Source organism: Physcomitrium patens, chromosome 18, assembly GCF_059467195.1.
Source record: "Physcomitrium patens ecotype Gransden chromosome 18, ASM5946719v1, whole genome shotgun sequence".
In the NCBI taxonomy this organism is placed as follows: domain Eukaryota; kingdom Viridiplantae; phylum Streptophyta; class Bryopsida; order Funariales; family Funariaceae; genus Physcomitrium; species Physcomitrium patens.
The window spans coordinates 10,468,653-10,489,017 of NC_143427.1; positions in this window are offsets into that span (position 1 = coordinate 10,468,653).

Here is a 20,365-nt window from a genome sequence, read left to right on the forward strand (position 1 = left end):
AAAAAAAAAAAAAAAAAAAAATACTTGGCCTTTATATAAGAGGTGAACAATTAATAGATGTTTTGATTGAAAGCACCTAGATGGCAACACTCTATGGCAGTTTTGGCACCAAGGAATTATTTGCTTGACAAGAAATTGGATTGGATAGAAATAGACATCCAATTTTTAGTTGAGCTAACAAGCCAAATATCACATTTAATATATTTTAATGACTTCTTTTTTGATCTTTTGCCTAATTTCAAATATAATTGTTCATGGTTTGCTTGACGAAGCAACCATAGTGTAAAGTGGTTTTTATTATAACTTTGTTAACCAATAAAAACTTTAAGATGCAAAAGTTATTACTTCATTTTAGAGTAATATTTATTACCATTTTTTTTTGTTTTATAGAGATATTATATTATTTTTTATTATTAAACATATATATATATATATATATATATATATATAAAATTTATTTTTATGATTAATTTTTATTACTATTATTATTTATTTCAAATCCTAGTTGTAAAATTTCTAAACTTGCTTAACAAATGCAAGCATAGAAATAATAATGACTATATTATGTCTTTCATGTCTTATTCTTTCTAAATAAAAAATAAATATTTTGAATTATCTTTGACTATGGTTTATTTATTATGCATTAAAATTATTTCCATTTCACCATTTATTTTGCATTATTTTATAAAAAAATTCTATATCTATGTATTTGGGATGTAACCAATACTTCTTAATAATATATTTTTTCTATTCTAAAATTAATAACAACATCAATATTTGAGATGTTTTTTTTTTTTTTTTTTTTTTTTTTTTTTTTTTTAAATATTTCTTATTAAATTTATAAAGATAAATAGTTAATTTCCTTCTCTACATTGACATCTTCAAGGTCTTTATTTACATTGTTAATTTATATATATATATATATATATATATATATATATATATAAATCAAATTCTTAAAGCATTATAATTTTTTATTTTAAGGAAATTTTATTAATATTTTAATATATCATGTATTATTATTTTTTTTTGAGATGTTCTTTGATCAATGCAACAAATACAAAAAGTGTCACAAAGCTTAGATGTTTGCTATTCAAGTCTTAAGTTTCTCAATAAGTTTTTAAATAGCTTTTTATTATAATTTTAAATTTATATATGTTTTTAAAATTTAATAGTAAAATTAAACTTTTATATTATTATTTTTTTCTTTTTTTAAAAAATATTTTTATTTTAAGTAAATTTGTTTAGTTGTTTGTTGTCATAGGTAATTTTTATATGTTCTTATAAGAATTAAAGTTTATAGTATAAGCTTTTTGGATCTTCTCTCACAATCTATTATAAAATTTTTCTAAAAGTAGCTTTTTGATATTTATTTTGGTCAAATTATTGAAAAAAAGGAAAAAAAAGAAAAACTATTTATAATAAGGTTTTCATAAAATATTTCTATTATGAAGTGTCAAAGGTTTACTTAAATATAAAAGGCGGATATGTTAGAAAAAAGAGAAATTTCAAGTATCAAACTTGTTTATATAATAAATTAATATCAAATACAAATAGTTGTCAAACTTTATTAAGTTAATTTTTTTATAAAAAAGGAAAATTGTCTTTACATGTGATTTTTTTTTTCTTTTTATTTATTCATTTTGTCTAAATCATTTTTCTGATTTTATTAAAAATAAATTATTTTTTTAAAAATAAAAAAATGACATAAATACTAAATATGATAATTTTACATTATTTATTTAATAATATCAAAACATACATTATTATGTTGTATAGTAAATGTGTATATATAATTAAATATATGTTTAAACTTTTCATAAATTTTAACTAAAAATAGATTATTATGATAGCTTAATAAATTAATGAAATTATCTTCTACTATTAGTGTCCTTTATTTTTTGTAATATATACACAATTAAGTAAGAATAATTTAATAAAATATTTAAAAATACCAATACAGAATTATAACGGGCTTAAATATAAATTTTTAAGGTAAAATTAATTACACAATCAAAATATTGAAAAAGAAAAAAAAAGAAAAAAAAAGAAGAAAAAAGAAAAAAAAAGAAGAAGAAAAAAATCACTTGTGTAATAAATTTATTAAGATAAACGAAATCACGTGTATATATATAAATTTTTTAAAAGGTACGATATTAAAGATTTTTCTTGAAAAAATTATAATATATTATTTTTTATTTTAACTTATGAATTATGAAAAAATCTTAAATAATTGTTGATATTACAGAATCTTTGTTAAAAAAAAGACATCAAAATAAATTTAAGAAGAATTTAGAATACTGAAAATTAAAGATTGTAATTTTAAATTTTTTTTTAATTTTTTAATTTTTTTTTAATTTTTTTATGTAGATTGAATTAAAGATATTATATTTTTTAAGTAATATTTTTTTTAAAACTTATAAAAATTTTATTTTTAATTTTCTAAAATTTAAGTAAAATTATGATTTAAAAAAAATATGATTCTAAGTATACCGAAAAAAATCTAGTTTCACTCAAAAGAAAAATAAAGAAAAATAAGAGATATAGGAATAAGATAGAAATAAATTAAAATGATAATTAATAAATATAATGAAACTAAAAAAATACAAAACTACAAAAGAAAATTTTTAAAAAAGATCATGTATCAGATTGAAGATGACTTTAATTTTACTCCTTTAAAAATACTACCTATTAAGATGGCCATGTTGAAGCTTCATAAGAACTTCAAGGCTTGTAGACTAAGCATCCAAGTTATAAGATGTTTTAAATTAGCTTCTCTATATTTAAAGAACCTCTAAGAAAAGCTTATAATAGCTATGTGGCATATTTCGAAAAATATTCTTTGATAATTTTTAAAGATAATATTATCTATGTACTATATTTTTACTTATTTACTTTCTTTTAATTTTATACATTTAAATATTGTAGACATTTATTACATATAATAAAATTGAATTAAAAAACCTTAAAAAAAATTTAAATTTAATTTATTTAAATTATTTATTTTAGATAATTAATTTATATATTTTTATTCAAAAAAATTATATAGAAGTTTATAATTTATTTTTAAAATTTACTTAGGTTTTATAAATTTTATTTTTACTTTTCTCCAAAAAAATCTAAATTATATAAGTCTAGTTAATTATTTTTGAACACCAATATTAATAAAAATTATTATATTTTTTTATATATAAATTTTAAAATATACATTTCATATTTTAAGTACTATAATTTAATTTATAAAAATATATTTTTTTCTAAATTTCTTCATATAAGATATTAAATAAAATAAATACCATTTAATTCTTTTATTAGATCATGCATTAATATTATATTAGTAAAAAAAATGAATTTATGTACAACAATTGAACCATTTAAGTTTCTTTAATGTAATAAGAAAACATAATTTTTATTCATTAAAACAATTTAAATAACTAAAGCAAAAGTACTTTGAGATATACCACATTTATTATAGTATCTTCATCTTTTTTATTTTAAAGATATATAATCTTGATCATATTTGGAAAAGTGCATCATGAAAAGGCAACAAACAATTATCTATGTGCAAATATAAGGACTATAAGATTTGTTCCTATGTTCCTCAAAGATTGTTATAGAGATTTATTATTGTTTATTAGAAATTCTACTTTTATTAGAAATTATATTGTTGCAACTCAAATAAAATCTTTACAAATAATGGACATAATGTAATTTTTAAAAGAAAAGTCAATTGTTTCTTATAGTTTCCAAATAACAACCTTACTTCTATAATTCAATCAATCAATTGCATAATGATTAAGTATAATCCATTACAAAGTCTTTAATATAAAGCAATATTTTGCAACAACATAATAAAATATGTAATCTTTAATTCAAATTAAATAGTAGCAATCTAGATAGACTAAATCTATCTAAATACTTGATTGGATAATAATTACCATTGTTAGCTCTATCTTCTATATAATGCTATATTTGAATTAAGATAAAGATGTTATTATGATGCACTTAATTAAGTGCATCAAATTTATTTAGAGAGAAATTAGTTTTACTTGTAGGAAGAAAAGAATATAATACTAATATATTTACAAATTTGCTAGAATTTTGAAGTCACGAGATTTAAGATTGGTTCACGGTTTTTCATGCCATTTATTGTATTTTCATTTTTTTGTTTTGAAATTTTGAAAGAAGCTAGATCTTGTTATTACCTTTTCAATAAGTCTTAGCATGTAAGAATAAGAGCTATGATGAGGGGGATCTATGCAAATTTTTAGGAAGGGAGTCACTATAATTTTCACATATTTAAGAGTGGTTTAGGGTTTTACATGCTACTTATTGCATTTTCATTTTTTTGTTTTGAAATTTTGGAGAAAGCTAGATCTTGTTATTAACTTTACAATAAGTTTTAGCATGTAAGAAAAAAAGCTTTGATATGGGAGATCTATGTAAATTTGTAGACAAGAGCTTTGAGGGTTGACGTTATTGCAAGCGGCCAACTTTATCCATGATTTGGCAATCATTTTCTTCAAAATTTATTTATTGACTTTGAAATTTTAAAATTTATATCTTAAGTTAAGCTTAATTAGGTAAGCTTTGCTTAGATTGAATTAGTAATAAGCTACTTATAAGTATTTTAGTGAAAAGATGTTTGAATTTAAGATTAGAATTAGAGATTAGATGCTTTTTGACTTAAGAAAGGATTTAATATAATAATTCTATTCAGGATTTGGATTACTTTTTATATTTGAATTTATTTAAAACAACAGTGTATTTTTTTGTAATCCACTTGTAATTAAAGACTTTGTGCTTTCTTGAGAAGGCTTGCCGTTGTCGTGTTGTAACACGAGTATATCGTGAAAATATAAAGAAAGGGGACTTTTATTAATGTTCAGTTACCTCGAATATTGGGAGCAACAACCAACTCCAGTGCAAATACTGAGTGGCCAAGTTCAGTCACCCCATTACAGTCAGCCGGGGCATACTAAAATGCTCCATTCGATTCCAATAACGAGAGTCAGCAGGAAGAGAAAGGACCAATTCACACGACGGGTGAGCCTGGTTCGAAGAGCCAATTGGATCCAATTTCAAGAATCCAATCCGGGTCCTCTTACCCAATATGAGACCTGTATTGGTCGGGCAACCCAATGTAGTCTAATTACGAGAAAATCCAGGTCTTACTACGGGCCTCAGCCAGTCTGACGCGAAGGACCAATTTGATCCAATTACAGGAACATCTAGGTCTTACTACGGGCCTCTTAGCCAATCTGACGCGATGACCAATTTGACCCAATTACGTGAACATCCAGGTTACTACGGGCATCTTATCCAATATGAGATGTGAATTGGTCGGGCGACTCAATGTGGACCCGAGTACGGGGTTTCGATTTTGTTTCAGGCTGTCCTATTCTCTGTGCCGTTTTAGGGAACGTTGTTTTCGGTAAATGGATCTCTTAAAGGTAAAAATAGAGGAAAAAGCTCTGACGGCAAGAGCCAATTTCGGATCTAAGCCTTGATGGCGAGAGCCAATTTTGGATCCAAGCTCTGACGGTGGGAGCCAATTCCGGATTTAAGACGGAAGATTGAAGAAATTCAGAGGATAAGATTAGGGGGGAGAATAAGTTTTTTGGGATTTTTTGAAGGATCAGAGAGAAGCTTCATGCTTCGGGCGGGGAAAAAAGACAAAGAATTGGGTTTTTTTTCTTTATAGGGTTTGGGAAGATTGAGGCAATTGTTATTGAAGTTAGTGTTGTAATGGTGAATCGGAATTTTTAATGAAGTAGGTTTGATTACTCTTAACTGTTTTGTGAAATCGAGTTACGTCTGTGATGAAGAATTAAAAGGGAATCTATAGGATTGAGTATGCAGAGTGAATGAAGTTTATTGGGTTAATCTAACGAGACAGTCAGTGGATACAAGATCGTGAGTATAAAGCGGTGTTGAAGATTAGGAGTTTGGGTTGTTTGGAGTTCTCTGTAACGTCTATAGACCTACCGGTCGGGACAAAAAGGACTTCGGCGAGCAGTCGAAGGGCATCCGTATAGATTTACGGTGTATTCTTGCAGTCGTTTATATTCCAACAGTCAAAAACTGATAGACTGCTTGACTATTGGCGAATCTCCATACTACCTTCTACAGTCAGACGCCCGGCACATTCTCGAGCAGGAAAGCACGTAATACGACACCGTCTTAACATAAATTTGGTGCTTTTATTGAGAGCATCCTCGGAGGCAATTAGAAGTATAAGTGAAGTACAATGGAGTTATGGAGCTATGGTATAAGCTTGCAACATGAAGAGGAGTCCAAGAGTTTAAAAGATGATGTAGGAGATTTATGAAATTTAAAGAAAATAGGTGGTTTTGAAGAGATCAATAAAAGTAGTATTAAAAGAACAAGAATCAATGATTTATTCTTAGTTTTGAATATGTTTATGGAGAGACAACAAAGGATAGAAGAAAGCAAGAAGGGATTAATTAAGGCATTACAAGGCATGGTCAACAAGCATGAAAGGTTTGATGGGAAGAAAATCACCAAATTTCTCCAAGTATATTTGGAAGAGATGGAAGTACATCAAGTCCTTGAGTCTCACTATATTTTTAGTTTTGAATTGGCATGCATTCCTAAAATTAAAAAGAAAGTGAAAGATTTGTATAGAGATAGTTTAGAGGTTTGGAAGTAACTTTAAAGAAAAATTGAGAGGTGAATTTTATAATGAGGATTTTGATAGAATCATGAAGAAGTCACTTTTAAAGTGGATTGAGTAACAACCAGAGAGGTCTATGGCCTCCAACGAGTTACTTAGGGAATTTGAAAGAAAATTATTTTAACTCTCATCTTTAGAGAGACTTTTATTGAATGCAAGGAAGATCAAGCTCTTCTTACAAGCAGCAAATAAAGCATTAGAAGATATACTCTTTGTGCTATTAGTTGACAAGTCTATTAAAGGAGGTTTAACTAATGATTAAAAGAGAGTAAAAGATGCGGTGCTATTGATGACCAATCAATGGTAGATAAAGGTAAAAGAAGGGACTTTGAGGCGTGAAGCTATGATGTCAATCACTCTATCAAGTTTGGTGACATTTACTCCAATTTATGAAACATATAAGACTCTTCTGAAAGACATCTTTGAGAAGCTCTTTAAAAGCATGATAGAATTGGGAGTAGAGATAAATGAGTTGAAGAGGAGCCAAAGAGCTTTATCTTTACATGCATTGAAGAGATCAAAGATATTTGTTAAGAGGTGCATGTATTGTGATCATCCAGAGTAAGAGAGGAAAGATTGCTTTGATTATGATGAGGACTTGAAAAATGAAATTATCTTCTTTAAAGATGATAGAATGAGGCTCATTGCTATGGTTCAATTTTTAGAGCTCAATTTTTGAAGAAGAGGTATAATGAAGCTTGTAGACAACTTTGTAGGAAGAGCAAATGAATTTCATATGAGAAAAACCAAGTCTTATTTTATTGAGGTAGAGATTGAAAGTACGATGGCTAATTCAAAGCCACCAAGAGAGGCTATGGTTAGAGGGATAGAAGCTATTAGGATTGCAACAAATGAAAATGATTCAATTAATGCTATTAGCATTAAAGATTTTTTAAATAGTAATAAGGATTCAAAGGACCAAGATGCTATTATAGAAGAAAAGAAAATTAGATCCTCTTAAAAAAATGTAGTAGAATTCTTTAACAAGAGGAGGCTATCAAAGATAAGAGAATCTATTCAAAGAAGAGAAGGGCCTTCTTAAATACAAGCTCAAGTGTTTTTTTTTTTTTTTTTTTTTTTTTTTTTTTTTTTTTTAATTTTATTTCAACCAATGTTGTATTACATGAAATCTTGCTTGAAAATGCGCCAGATACTTGGCTGTGAAAGATAAAAAGAATTTACAACAACAAGTCCTAAGTATTTGTAGAATAGATATTAATTTGTTTTTTAAAGATATTGATAAAATATACTAATAGTCCATAGAATAGGTAATTTAAGAGGACAAATGATTGATTTAGTTATTAAAAGTAGTTAATTATAGAATTACGGTTAGAATCTAGAAAATCAGGAGAAAGTATAACGGAATTGTAGAAGTTAGTTTAAAGACCAGATTGTGTTAATCATAAGCCGAGGTAAGCTTAGTACTACCTCTTTCTTTGTTTATTTCTTGGATTTTTTTTTTCTTTGTAGAAGAAGAGTTATGGATAGTTTTTCAAAAATATGAAATAAAGTTCTAGAATAAAAAAAAAAATTCAATATTGTCACAAGAAGAATTTGATTTATTGAATGTTGAGTTATATGGTGGTGAATTGAAAGAGAATAATTGGAAATATTTGTAAAGAATAGATATGAATGGAAGGATTATAATACATTGAGTATTGGGAATTGAGAGTGATTCATCAAGAGGAGTCTGTAGAATCTGGAATTCTATGAAGAAGTGTATTGAGAAGGATTGTTAATAGTGAAGGATTCTTAAGTTTGGATTATGGAATAAGTATGTATTATCTTTTAGGATAGTGCAGGGTAACACGTCGTTGTTATCAGTGATAGCAGAGTACTATTAGGAAGTGAAAAACATTATAGTATTCTTTGGTATTTTTAGTGGTTTGGAATATCATTAATTGTGTGACCCTAATAAGTAGAATTCATGCGCTTAGTCTTTCCCTGTGTTCGAATCCTCCTCTATAGGTTTATTTTGAAAAGAATTTGTAGAATAAGTAAAACAATAATTACATTTTGGCGCCACTGCCAGGAATTCACAATAGCATTGAGTGTTAGGAATTAACTATCATATGAGTAAATAGAAAATAGAAAGTAGACTCAGTAGAATATAATGAAAGAGTATGGTTATTAAGAATAAAAATTTAACAATAAAAAAAAATACGGTAGTCAAAAGAAAGAATAGAGAGATTGCAAGTAAGAAATTTATTGTATAACAAGCAAGAACAAAAATTAAAAAGAAATCATCCACAAAGTTGGATTAAGCCATAGTTGCATGCATGTTGGCATATCCGAGTATACCCAAAAGCTGATTGACATCTAATATTTCAAAAGTATATACCATTAGAAAAATTGCTAAGAGCACTCGTAGAAAATTCGGTCAATAGTTCAATGTTTCTCTTGAAGTGGTTAATTGTGAGTGGATGTATCACAGAAGAATTGGGTACTCCATTGGATACGTTTCCAATAATGGAAGTTGTCAATTCTATCAAAACTAGTTCCATCAAAAGGCATAAATTACTTGTCAATAAAAGCCAATTTAGTGTATTTTAAAATCCATTGTTTTTACTCCCAATTTAATCAAATAACTTATTTGGGAATAATAATATAAAATTGAAGAAACTTGAAAGTTTAAAACAAAAAATTGGAGAAGGTGCCGGTTATTTTAACAAAAGATTAAGTAGTACATTGTTCTCTTCAATGGCGATGGGTGGTCTAGTGGTTCCAATAGCAATACAAATTGGTGACGTGAGCAATCGCACAATGAGAGTGGCTCCATTACTTACTTTTAGGGATTTTTTTGGGTACGGATCTAGATTAACATTTATCTTAGTTTCTCACAGCATGTATAGCCAATAATGGAAGAACTGAAGATATTTGGTTATGATAGTTGCTAGCAACCTTAAAAGACATGGGATTTGAATGATACAACCACCAACTAATGGATAAATTTCGAAATTGGGAAGCATTGAAGAATACATTTTTAACCCATTTTTGGCCAATTTCTTTAATGATATATACTTTTAGAATATTGAATATCAATCAGCTTCTAGGTATACTTTGATATGCCGACATGCATGCAACCATGGCTTAATCCAACTTTATTGATTATTCCTTTTTAACTTTCATTCTTGCTCATTACAAAATATTAGATGTCTATCAGCTTTTGGGTATACTCGGATATGCCAACATGCATGCAACCATGGCTTAATCCAACTTTGTCGATGATTTCTTTTTAATTTTTGTTCTTGCTTGTTATACAATAAATTTCTATTGTTAGTAATCTCTCTATTCTTTCTTTCAACTGTCGTATTCTCTTTACTATTAAATTTATTAAAAAAACAAGTACTTAGAAGACACAACACTTAGCATCAGCAAGGTTGCACACAAAGAGAGTATGGAGTAAGATATCTCTCATTTCTAACATCCATTACTTATAGGTGGTAGTTACTGTCCTAAAAGACAACATCCACTCTTTGAGTTTTACACACATGGCCCTAGGATCCTTTTGGCATCTCACGAGTCCCAAGTGTATTCTATGTCCAACACTAATTACTCTTACGTCTTACACACATGCTCTTAGGATCCTTTGGCATCTCACGAACTACGAAGGTATCCTATGACATACACTAATGACTCATACTTAGTCTTTGGATATTCCCTTGTTAATACTTTATCCTTTTGACTTTGATTCTTGGTCCATGACTTCGTCCTATATCCATTGGATGCCCTTACCATATACCAAGAGTCAAACCTTTGACCATTAGCAACTTACCTAAGGTAATATTCTATACAAGGTAATATTTTCTACTTTTACTTTAGTACTCCCACTTTGTTATTGGTCAAATATCTTTTAAGCCTAATGCCTTTGTCAACATGTGGTATCTATCTTTTACTAATGCTTTTGTCAACAAATCAGCAAGCATGTCCTCCGTTGTTTAATACTTCATATCAATCACTCCCATTTCAATCTTCTCTCTTATAAAGTGATGTTGAATGTTAATGTGTTTGGTCCTTGAATGATGCTTTGGATTCTTTGTAAATACAAGACATCCTTAATTGTCACACTTCATTGGAGTTGCTTCCATTTGCACATCTCCAATGTCCTCCAAAAGTTGTCTTAATCATATTGCCTACATTGCACCATGGCTTCCTGCCATATACTCCGCCTCCATTGTTGACCTTATAATTGTTGGTTGTCTCTTACAATTCCATGAAATTGCTCCCATTCCAACAAAGAATACATATCCCTTTGTTGACCTTCTATCATTTGCATTTCCAACCCAATCCACATCAGAATAACCATGCAAACTAATGTTATCACCTCCAAGGCATAATTTGAAGTTCAAAGTGCCTTTTAAGTACCTCATGATCCTTTTGATGGTTGTCCAATAGATTGGTCCAGCCTTTGACATGTGTTGACTCACATCACTCACCGCATATGCAAGATCCACCCTTGTGCCAACCATTGCATACATAAGTGAGCCTACTGCTGCCTTATATGGAATACCTTGCATTTGACCTTCAACTTTAGCAATCTCTTCATCCGTTGTCGTATTACGTGCTTTCCTGCTCGAGAACGCGCCGGGCGTCTGGCTGTAGAAGGTAGTATGGAGATTCGCCCATAGTCAAGCAGTCTATCAGTTTTTGACTGCTGGAATATAAACGACTGCAACAATGTACCGTAAATCTATATGGGTGCTCTTCGACTGCTTGTCGAAGTCCTTTTTGCCCCAGCCGATAGGTCTCTAGACGTTACAGAGAACCCCGTACAACCCAAACTGTTAACCTTCAATACTGCTTTGTACTTACGATCTTGTATCCACTGACTGTCTTGTTAGATTAACCCAATAAATTTCATTCACTCCGCATACTCAATCCTATAGACACCCTTTTAATCCTTCAATCACAGACGTAACTCGATTTCACAAAACAGTCAAGAGTATTCAAACCTACTTCATTTAAAAATCCCGATTCACCATTACAACACTGACTTCAGCAGCGATTGCCTCAGTCGTCCCCAAAACTCTACGAAGAAGAAAAATCCAAATTCTATGTCTTTCCTTCCCCGACCCGAAGCATGAAGCTCCTCTCTCTAATTCCCTTGATCTTCAAAAACCTCCAATGAAAAATCCGAACTGGTAACCTTGCAGAAGCTTGAAAAAAACTCGCTCCCCTCCCCCGATTTCCCCTTAAAAAAAAAACCCCACCCCAAAACTATATCCCACCTAACCTTATCCTCTGAATTTCTTCAATCTTCCGTCTTAGATCCGGAATTGGCTCCCACCTCAAGCTTGGATCCGAAATTGGCTCTCGCCGTCAAGCTTTCTCCTCCGTTTTTGCCTTTAAGAAATCCATTTACCGAAAACAACGTTCCCTGAGACGGCACAGAGAACAGGACAGCCTGAAACAGAATCGAACCCCGTAATCGGGACCACATTGAGTCGCCCAACCAATTCAGGTCCTATATTGGGAAAGATGCCCGTAGTAACCTGGATGTTCCCGTAATTGGGTCAAATTGGTCCTCGCGTCAGATTGGCTAAGACCCGTAGTAAGACCTGGATTTCCCGTAATTAGACTGCACTGGGTTGACCGGCCAATTCAGGTCTCATATTGGATAAGAGGACCCGGATTGGATTATCGAAATTGGATCCAATTGGCTCCTCGAACCCGTCTTATGAATTGGTCCTTCTCTTCCTGCTGACTCCCGTTATTGGAATCGAACGTGGCATTTCAGTAAGCCCCGGCTGACTGTAACGAAGTCACTGAACCTGACCACTCAGTATTTGTACTGGAGTTGGTCGATGCTCCCAATATTCGAGGTAACTGAATATTAATAAAATTCCCCTTTCTTTTTATTTTCACTATATACTCGTGTTACAATACGACATCCACCCCCTCTGAACTTGTGCATCCTCCGGTATGCACCAATTTACCCAATTGCTGTTTGATTCAGAATATATCCCCTACGTCTTTGTCCAGTTCGTCTTCGTCACCTTCATTGTCCATATCACTTTGATCTTCTTGTTGCGGAATCTTTGTACCTTCATTAGGGTCTTCCATATTCATCTCCGTGTGTCTTCGTTTAAATATTTTTACTCTCTTCCCTGCAATTGGTATTTTCAATTTTGTACCATCTAACTCCCGTAATGAGTAAGTCGCATTATCATGAACAGTTGTTACAACTTATGGTCTAAACCAACGTTTTAAAAATTTCCGCAAAGTACTATGTTGATTATCCAGACTATTGTCATAAACAAGTACCCAGTCACCTTCCTCGATTGCTTTTGGTCTCAATCGATGTTGCTTATCGAATCACGCCTTGTTTTGTAACCTTGCTCTTTTTAACCTTTCCAATGCTATCTGGACATCTTCCGTTCTTTGCTCCAATTGTCGAATCCTAATAGCCAGAAGTTCTTCTCTTGTCAATCCATCTTCCCATGGTAGCATACTCCAAGTAAGTACCTTTTCTTCAATCGGTATAATTGGTTTTTGACCTGTCATAAGTTCTACTGGCATATATCCTGTCACCAAACTATGTGTTGTTCGATCAGCCCATAATGCAAATGACAAAAGCCGTGGCCACTCTTTAACCTTCCCATTATAAGCTTTAACCAATGCTTTCACAATCGGCGGGTGACCGCGTTCGCTTTTCGCATTCCCTTCCGGATTATAAGCAGTAGTCAGTGATAGTTTAATTTCACATCTTTCAAAGAACTTACGAGCTTCTTGTGCATTTAATTCTCCATGATCTGCAGTGATTTTTCCTACGCACCCGTAACGGCAAATGACATCTTCAAGCAAAAACTTACAAATCCCCTCTGTAGATTTTGTCCTCAATGCTCTTCCTTCTACTTGATTTGATAAATCTTCACGAGCTAAAACCAAATATCTCATCTGCCATAACCCAACCGACATAATAACCAAATCAACAACCCATTTAAAATGAATAGCCAAAGGATACGTAGGATGAAGACCATCTCGATGTCGGATATTAGAATACGATTGACAGATTTCACATGACTCTACAAATGAGAGCACATCTCGATACATATTTTTCCACCAATATCGTTCCTTGAGTTTAGCAAAAGTAGCCCAGATTCCTCTATGGCCTGCCCATAAACTATCATGAAACTCCTTTAATAATTTTAGTTTTTCTTCCCTTTTGCCTATCACTCGTTGTGGCATCCCAATTCCTTTCTTCGGTCTCTTCCATAAGAATCCATCTCGAAGTAAAAATCCATATGCTTTTTTTCTTATTTGTTTGAATTTTTTTGTAGACTAATTCCCCTGCTTAGACAAGGTATTCAAATAATGACCAATATCCAATAATTCTCCTTCATAAGATTCTTCAAGAAATAGCTTGTCTTCTCTGTTGAGATTTGATATTGAATAAAATTTCAATCCGACATCATCAATGTCTTCAACCATTTCGTCTTCCCTCTCGTATCTTGCTCGAGATAGCATGTCTGCTACTAAATTGTCCTTTCCAGTGATATGCTTAAATTGTGGATTTAGTGACTTAATATAAGCAATCCATCTTAACATTGCAATATCAGGCGTTGAACAATTAATAATCATTCCAAGCAATGGCAAGCAATCTGTTTCAATTACTACTACTGCCCCAATCAAATAGTCCTTTTCAGCTTTCATAGCCGAAACGACTCCCCAAAGTTCTCTTTTGACTTGCGAATATGCACGCTGACGAATACTTAAAACTTTAGCCCCAAATCGAACTGCAAATCTACTCCCATTCGAATCATCTTGACCCACAGCCCATCCAACGGCAATTGGACTAGCGTCTACAGTAAGAATCACTGGTCTATTGCACTTATAATCAACCTTCTTCAATATTGGAGGTGACATCAATAATTTCTTCAATCTTTGCATTGCCTGAATATGCCTTTCTTTCCATTCAAATCGGTAACCCTTGCGTAACAGTTCATATAATGGATCCGCTATGTGAGCAAAATGAGGGATCCAGATTCGATAAAATACACATGCACCCAAAAACCTGCGAACCTCTGTTAAAGAACCACAATCCTCTTTCATCCTTCCAATTGCATCAACTTTAGTCGGATCTGGTTTTCTTCCGTAAGATCCGCATAAATGTCCAACAATTACAACCTCTCGCACTCCAAATACGGACTTCATACCCGATAATGTAAGATGAACTTCTCCAAGCCGAGTTAAAATCTTTTCACAATCTTGTATATGATCAACAACATATCTGCGACACTCCCTCGTATCTAAAGTTTCATCATTGTCTCCTTCTTTGCACCCTTTTATAGGAACATCATCCAGAAAAGGCATAGTCTTTTCCGGGATAAAATCTCTCAATACCTTATTCATCCCATTCATCATATGCGCAACTGAGTTGGTCGCGCCTTGAGGAGGAGTGCACATTCTAACCAATCCAAGCGGTGTCCTCATCGTTGTCATATCTCTACTTCCTTCGGCAAGTTGAAATTGATCATAACCTAAATACAAATCACCCATTGAATAGATCGCCCTTCCAGCAAACGCCTCAGCAAATTCATCCACAATAGGTCCAATTCCTGCATTCCTGACAGTTACAACATTCACCGGCTGCATATCTTGAATAAACCGCAGTGATCCATTCTTCTTAGGTACCGTAAACCATCGACTAGAATACGGCGCAAATAAAGGTTCTAATATTTTCATCTTTATCTTTTCTTTCAATAGTTCCACCAATTTAGGTAAATGTGCCCTCGGTACTGGAATCGGTCTTAGATTCCAAGGTACATGCGGTACAGTGAAGATAACCATAGGTGTTATAATATTTGGATCCACACACCCAGTTTCATGAGATTTGAAGGCAAACGATCTACCTTGTTTAGCCAACATCTTTTTGAAGCAAGTAATTTCCTCCGGCAATAAAGAACCATCAGAACCAATCTTCAATTCTTCAAAAGTCTCTTCAGTAAACTGATGTCCAATACTCATTGGATCTCTTAAACTTGCTTCTTTTGATGCTTCTCCCATTTGTTCTTTAGAATCCTCTGGTAATGGTCCGGCAACAGGCTTTACCTTCTTATCTGCCGTTTTATATCTCGTCTCTACTGTGACTTCTGGTGCTTGAAAAGATTCAAGCATGGTATAAACCTCTCTCGAATGAATCTCAACAATCTTATCATTATCCCCTAACTCAATAGATGTAATCAATTCCAATGAATCTTCCAGCCCATTTTCTTCATAAACACCCAAAATCCTCTCATCATCTTGCAATGTACCTATCTTGCGTAACTGTCCTTCAATATCATATAATCTTTTTCTTTCTTTTCTTTTAAAATCTTCAACTTTCTTATACATAATATTTCCATTCTCCAATATACCAATAAAACTCGCATCAAAGGCACCTTCATCTCGCGAGAGTACCTCCTCTTTTGTACCTCCATAATCTCGCTTTACAGTGGTACCTCCCCAAAATCCTTAAATCCTTCAACAATCTTTGGCAATGGTTTCTCCCTCAACCTATCTCGATTCCGTTCATGGTTAGGAGGTACTGTTAGAAATTATACAGCTTTCCTCCCATCTTCGCTCCATACCCTTGCATAAGCAGAACCATCGTCAAGTACCTTTGTTTCCATCCGTGTTGCCGTGATATAAGGTTGTCCTAAAATCAACGGATAAGACGTTGTATCTTGAACGAAGAAATGTTGCTCCGTAGCAACATCCCCAATCCGAATTTTGACATCTGGACAAGCTCCATATAATTCGCCTCGTGTGTTATTAGCTGCTCGTATTGCCCATCCATGTTCCATATCAATTGGCCATTTTTGCTTCTTATAAAGATCTTTAGACATGAGATTTATTTCAGAACCATGATCCACCAAAGCAACTATTGGTTCTTCTATATCTCCTACCTTCACCAATACCTCAGTAGTTGCCCTTGCCCAATGCTTTCGAGTATAATGGCTCAAAGTTTCCATTTCCTTGTCACTAGAATCTTCGAAACGTACTCGCTGATTATACCCATTCTTTTCATTTGTTGGTTGCTTGTAACCAATATCAACCTCTTCTTCATCTCTACATATTCTTGCGTCAATAGCATGATTCATTCCAGTTTCGCTCATTAATTACCTCTTTTGCTTAATACTGTCAATGATAACATCATGAAACTCCTTCTTTGCAATTTCCAAGACTTCTTTTAATGTGAATTCCACCTTAGCGTTTAATATACGTTCTTCCAACACCCCTTTCAAATTTGTTGCCGCTTCAATGTCAGAAAGTAGCTTATAAGCAATTGATTTGCCCTTATCTTTTGTCTCCGTTGTTTTTTCTCCCAATGATGCTGAGGTATCCTTTACAGGCAATTCTTGTGAAGCTGCCTCCCGAGCCTTGTCTCCTCGAGTTTGCCTCTTAAAAGAATTTCCTTCTCTAGTATCATCAAAATTTCCTCGTCTTTTTTCTTCCATCAAAGCTTCATGTTGGCTCTTAGCAATATATGCATGAACTGAAAGAGACTCAACAGGATCCTTCCAACCTGATCTTTCTCGTATTGTAGCTGCAGTTCTCAATAACGCTTCTCGAGGTAATTTCCCTTCTTGTATTGTAGAAACGGCAGAAGCCCAAAACTCACTAGTTTCCGTACTTCCACCAATTGCATCATCTACTCTAGCACCATAACTTGCACTTTCTCGTACTACTGTTTCATGCTCTTTTAAGTAATCTTGAACCAATGCTCTCATTCCTCCCTTCCCAAAATTGGTTTGAAGAAGATCCTCCCTATCTTTCAATGCTATCTTCCCATCTTTCCAGCAAATAATTCCCTGCCGCATCATATTATTAAATTCATTGCAATCTTTTCTAGTGTGTGAAGCATCATCACACCAAATGCATCTTTGTACATATCCTTGTTTTGAAACATTCTTCGAATTATTTATAGAAGTATTCTCTTCAAGTCTTGCCAATTTGATTTGAAGATCTCGCATTCCTCGTATAATTTCTTCCATACCCATATCTGTTTTCTTTGACAAGGATGTCGAAGGTTGAACTGTAGGCATTGTCGGTGGTGTAGTACGTATTGGAGCTTTGGGTGCTTATACTTGTTTCGGAATATTACTCCTATCCTTCATCCTTTCTTTTTTTGTAAGCAACCCCACCGCATCTTCAACGTTCTTCCACTTCGTTGTCAATCCTTCATCTTCTTCTTTGTCTTCAAGAAGGGGTTCTAATTTCTCTTGTAATTCTCCATCAGCAGCTTGAAGAAATAGATCAACTTTGTTTGGCTCCAATGTCAATTTTTCTACCTTCGATAATTGAGAGTACTGCCTCTCAAATTCCCTTAGTAGCTCTGTTGCTTGCAAATTCTTATTGGGCCGTTCAATCCATCCCAGAAACAGCTTTATAGTAACGCGATCAGCATCTTCCAAGAAATATTCGTCTTTCAATGCATGTGAAAAATCCTCCCATGAATTCCCACAACGATCCATAATCGATGTAATGTGGTCCCTTATCTCCGGTATCGTGGCAAGTCCAAATAGTGCAACCATTTTCTTCTCAGAAACCCGATTTAATTCCATTTCACGAACATAACATCTTAAATACCTTGAAATATTCCTCCCATCAAATTGATCAATTTTATTGACCACTGCTTGCAATGCTTTGGTTGCCAAAGCTTCCTTTCGATCATTGCTTTGCTGTTGCTGCATTGACAATGAGAAGGCTTGAAACAAACTAGCAATAGACGGATCCATGTGCATACCTTGTCCTTTAGAAGACTCCCCACCAGAAATTTCTCCCAAAAATCCTTCAAAATTTTTATTTTCGTTTTCCATAAAAATAAAGATAAAATCAACCGAAATCCAATACCTTCTACCTCAAGCTTTCACGTCGGGTTCACCACTTATGTCGTATTACGTGCTTTCCTGCTCGAGAACGTGCCGGGCGTTTGGCTGTAGAAGGTAGTATGGAGATTCGCCGATAGTCAAGCAGTCTATCAGTTTTTGACTGCTGGAATATAAACGACTGCAACAATATACCGTAAATCTATACGGGTGCTATTCGACTGCTTGTCGAAGTCCTTTTTGCCCCAGCCGATAGGTCTCTAGACGTTACAGAGAACCCCGTACAACCCAAACTGTTAACCTTCAATACTGCTTTGTACTTACGATCTTGTATCGACTGACTGTCTTGTTAGATTAACCCAATAAATTTCATTCACTCCGCATACTCAATCCTATAGACACCCTTTTAATCCTTCAATCATAGACGTAACTCGATTTCACAAAACAGTCAAGAGTATTCAAACCCACTTCATTTAAAAATCCCGATTCACTATTACAACACTGACTTCAGCAGCGATTGCCTCAGTCGTCCCCAAAACTCTACGAAGAAGAAAAATCCAAATTCTATGTCTTTCCTTCCCCGACCCGAAGCATGAAGCTCCTCTCTCTAATTCCCTTGACCTTCAAAAACCTCCAATGAAAAACCCGAACTGGTAACCTTGCAGAAGCTTGAAAAAAACTCGCTCCCCCCCCCCCCCGATTTCCCCTTAAAAAAAAAATCCCACCCCAAAACTATATCCCACCTAACCTTATCCTCTGAATTTCTTCAATCTTTCGTCTTAGATCCGGAATTGGCTCCCACCTCAAGCTTGGATCCGAAATTGGCTCTCGCCGTCAAGCTTTCTCCTCCGTTTTTGCCTTTAAGAAATCCATTTATCGAAAACAACGTTCCCTGAGACGGCACAGAGAATAGGACAGCCTGAAACAGAATCGAACCCCGTAATCGGGACCACATTGAGTCGCTCGACCAATTCAGGTCCTATATTGGGAAAGATGCCCGTAGTAACCTGGATGTTCCCGTAATTGGGTCAAATTGGTCCTCGCGTCAGATTGGCTAAGACCCGTAGTAAGACCTGGATTTCCCGTAATTAGACTGCACTGGGTTGACCGGCCAATTCAGGTCTCATATTGGATAAGAGGACCCGGATTGGATTATCGAAATTGGATCCAATTGGCTCCTCGAACCCGTCTTATGAATTGGTCCTTCTCTTCCTGCTGACTCCCGTTATTGGAATCGAACGTGGCATTTCAGTATGCCCCGGCTGACTGTAACGAAGTCACTAAACCTGACCACTCAGTATTTGTACTGGAGTTGGTCGATGCTCCCAATATTCGAGGTAACTGAATATTAATAAAATTCCCCTTTCTTTTTATTTTCACTGTATACTCGTGTTACAACACGACACCGTGAGCTTCATCAACTTTAAGTTTGCCTCCAATGGTGTTCCAATAGGCTTACACTCTTTCATGTTGAATCGTTTCAATACTTCTTCAATATACTTGCTATGGCTCATTGTAATAGTCTTCTAGTACGATCTCTTACAAACTCCACTCCTAAACAATAGTGAGGCTCTCCCAAATCACTCCATACTCTTTTTCTAACTTTGTCTTCAACCAATCCATCATCTTCAATGTATTGGTTAAGATGATCAAATCATCAACATAGAGAATGATAATCAATATGAACTCATTTGATTGCATCACATATAAGGATGATTAGCCTCACTCCTTACAAACCCTTCATTTACAAAGAATGTATCAATGCATTGGTACCATGCCCTAAGTGATTGCTTTAGCCCATACAAGGATTTCTTCAACTTACTAAGAAGGTGTTGTTTGCATTCTTCAACAAATCCTT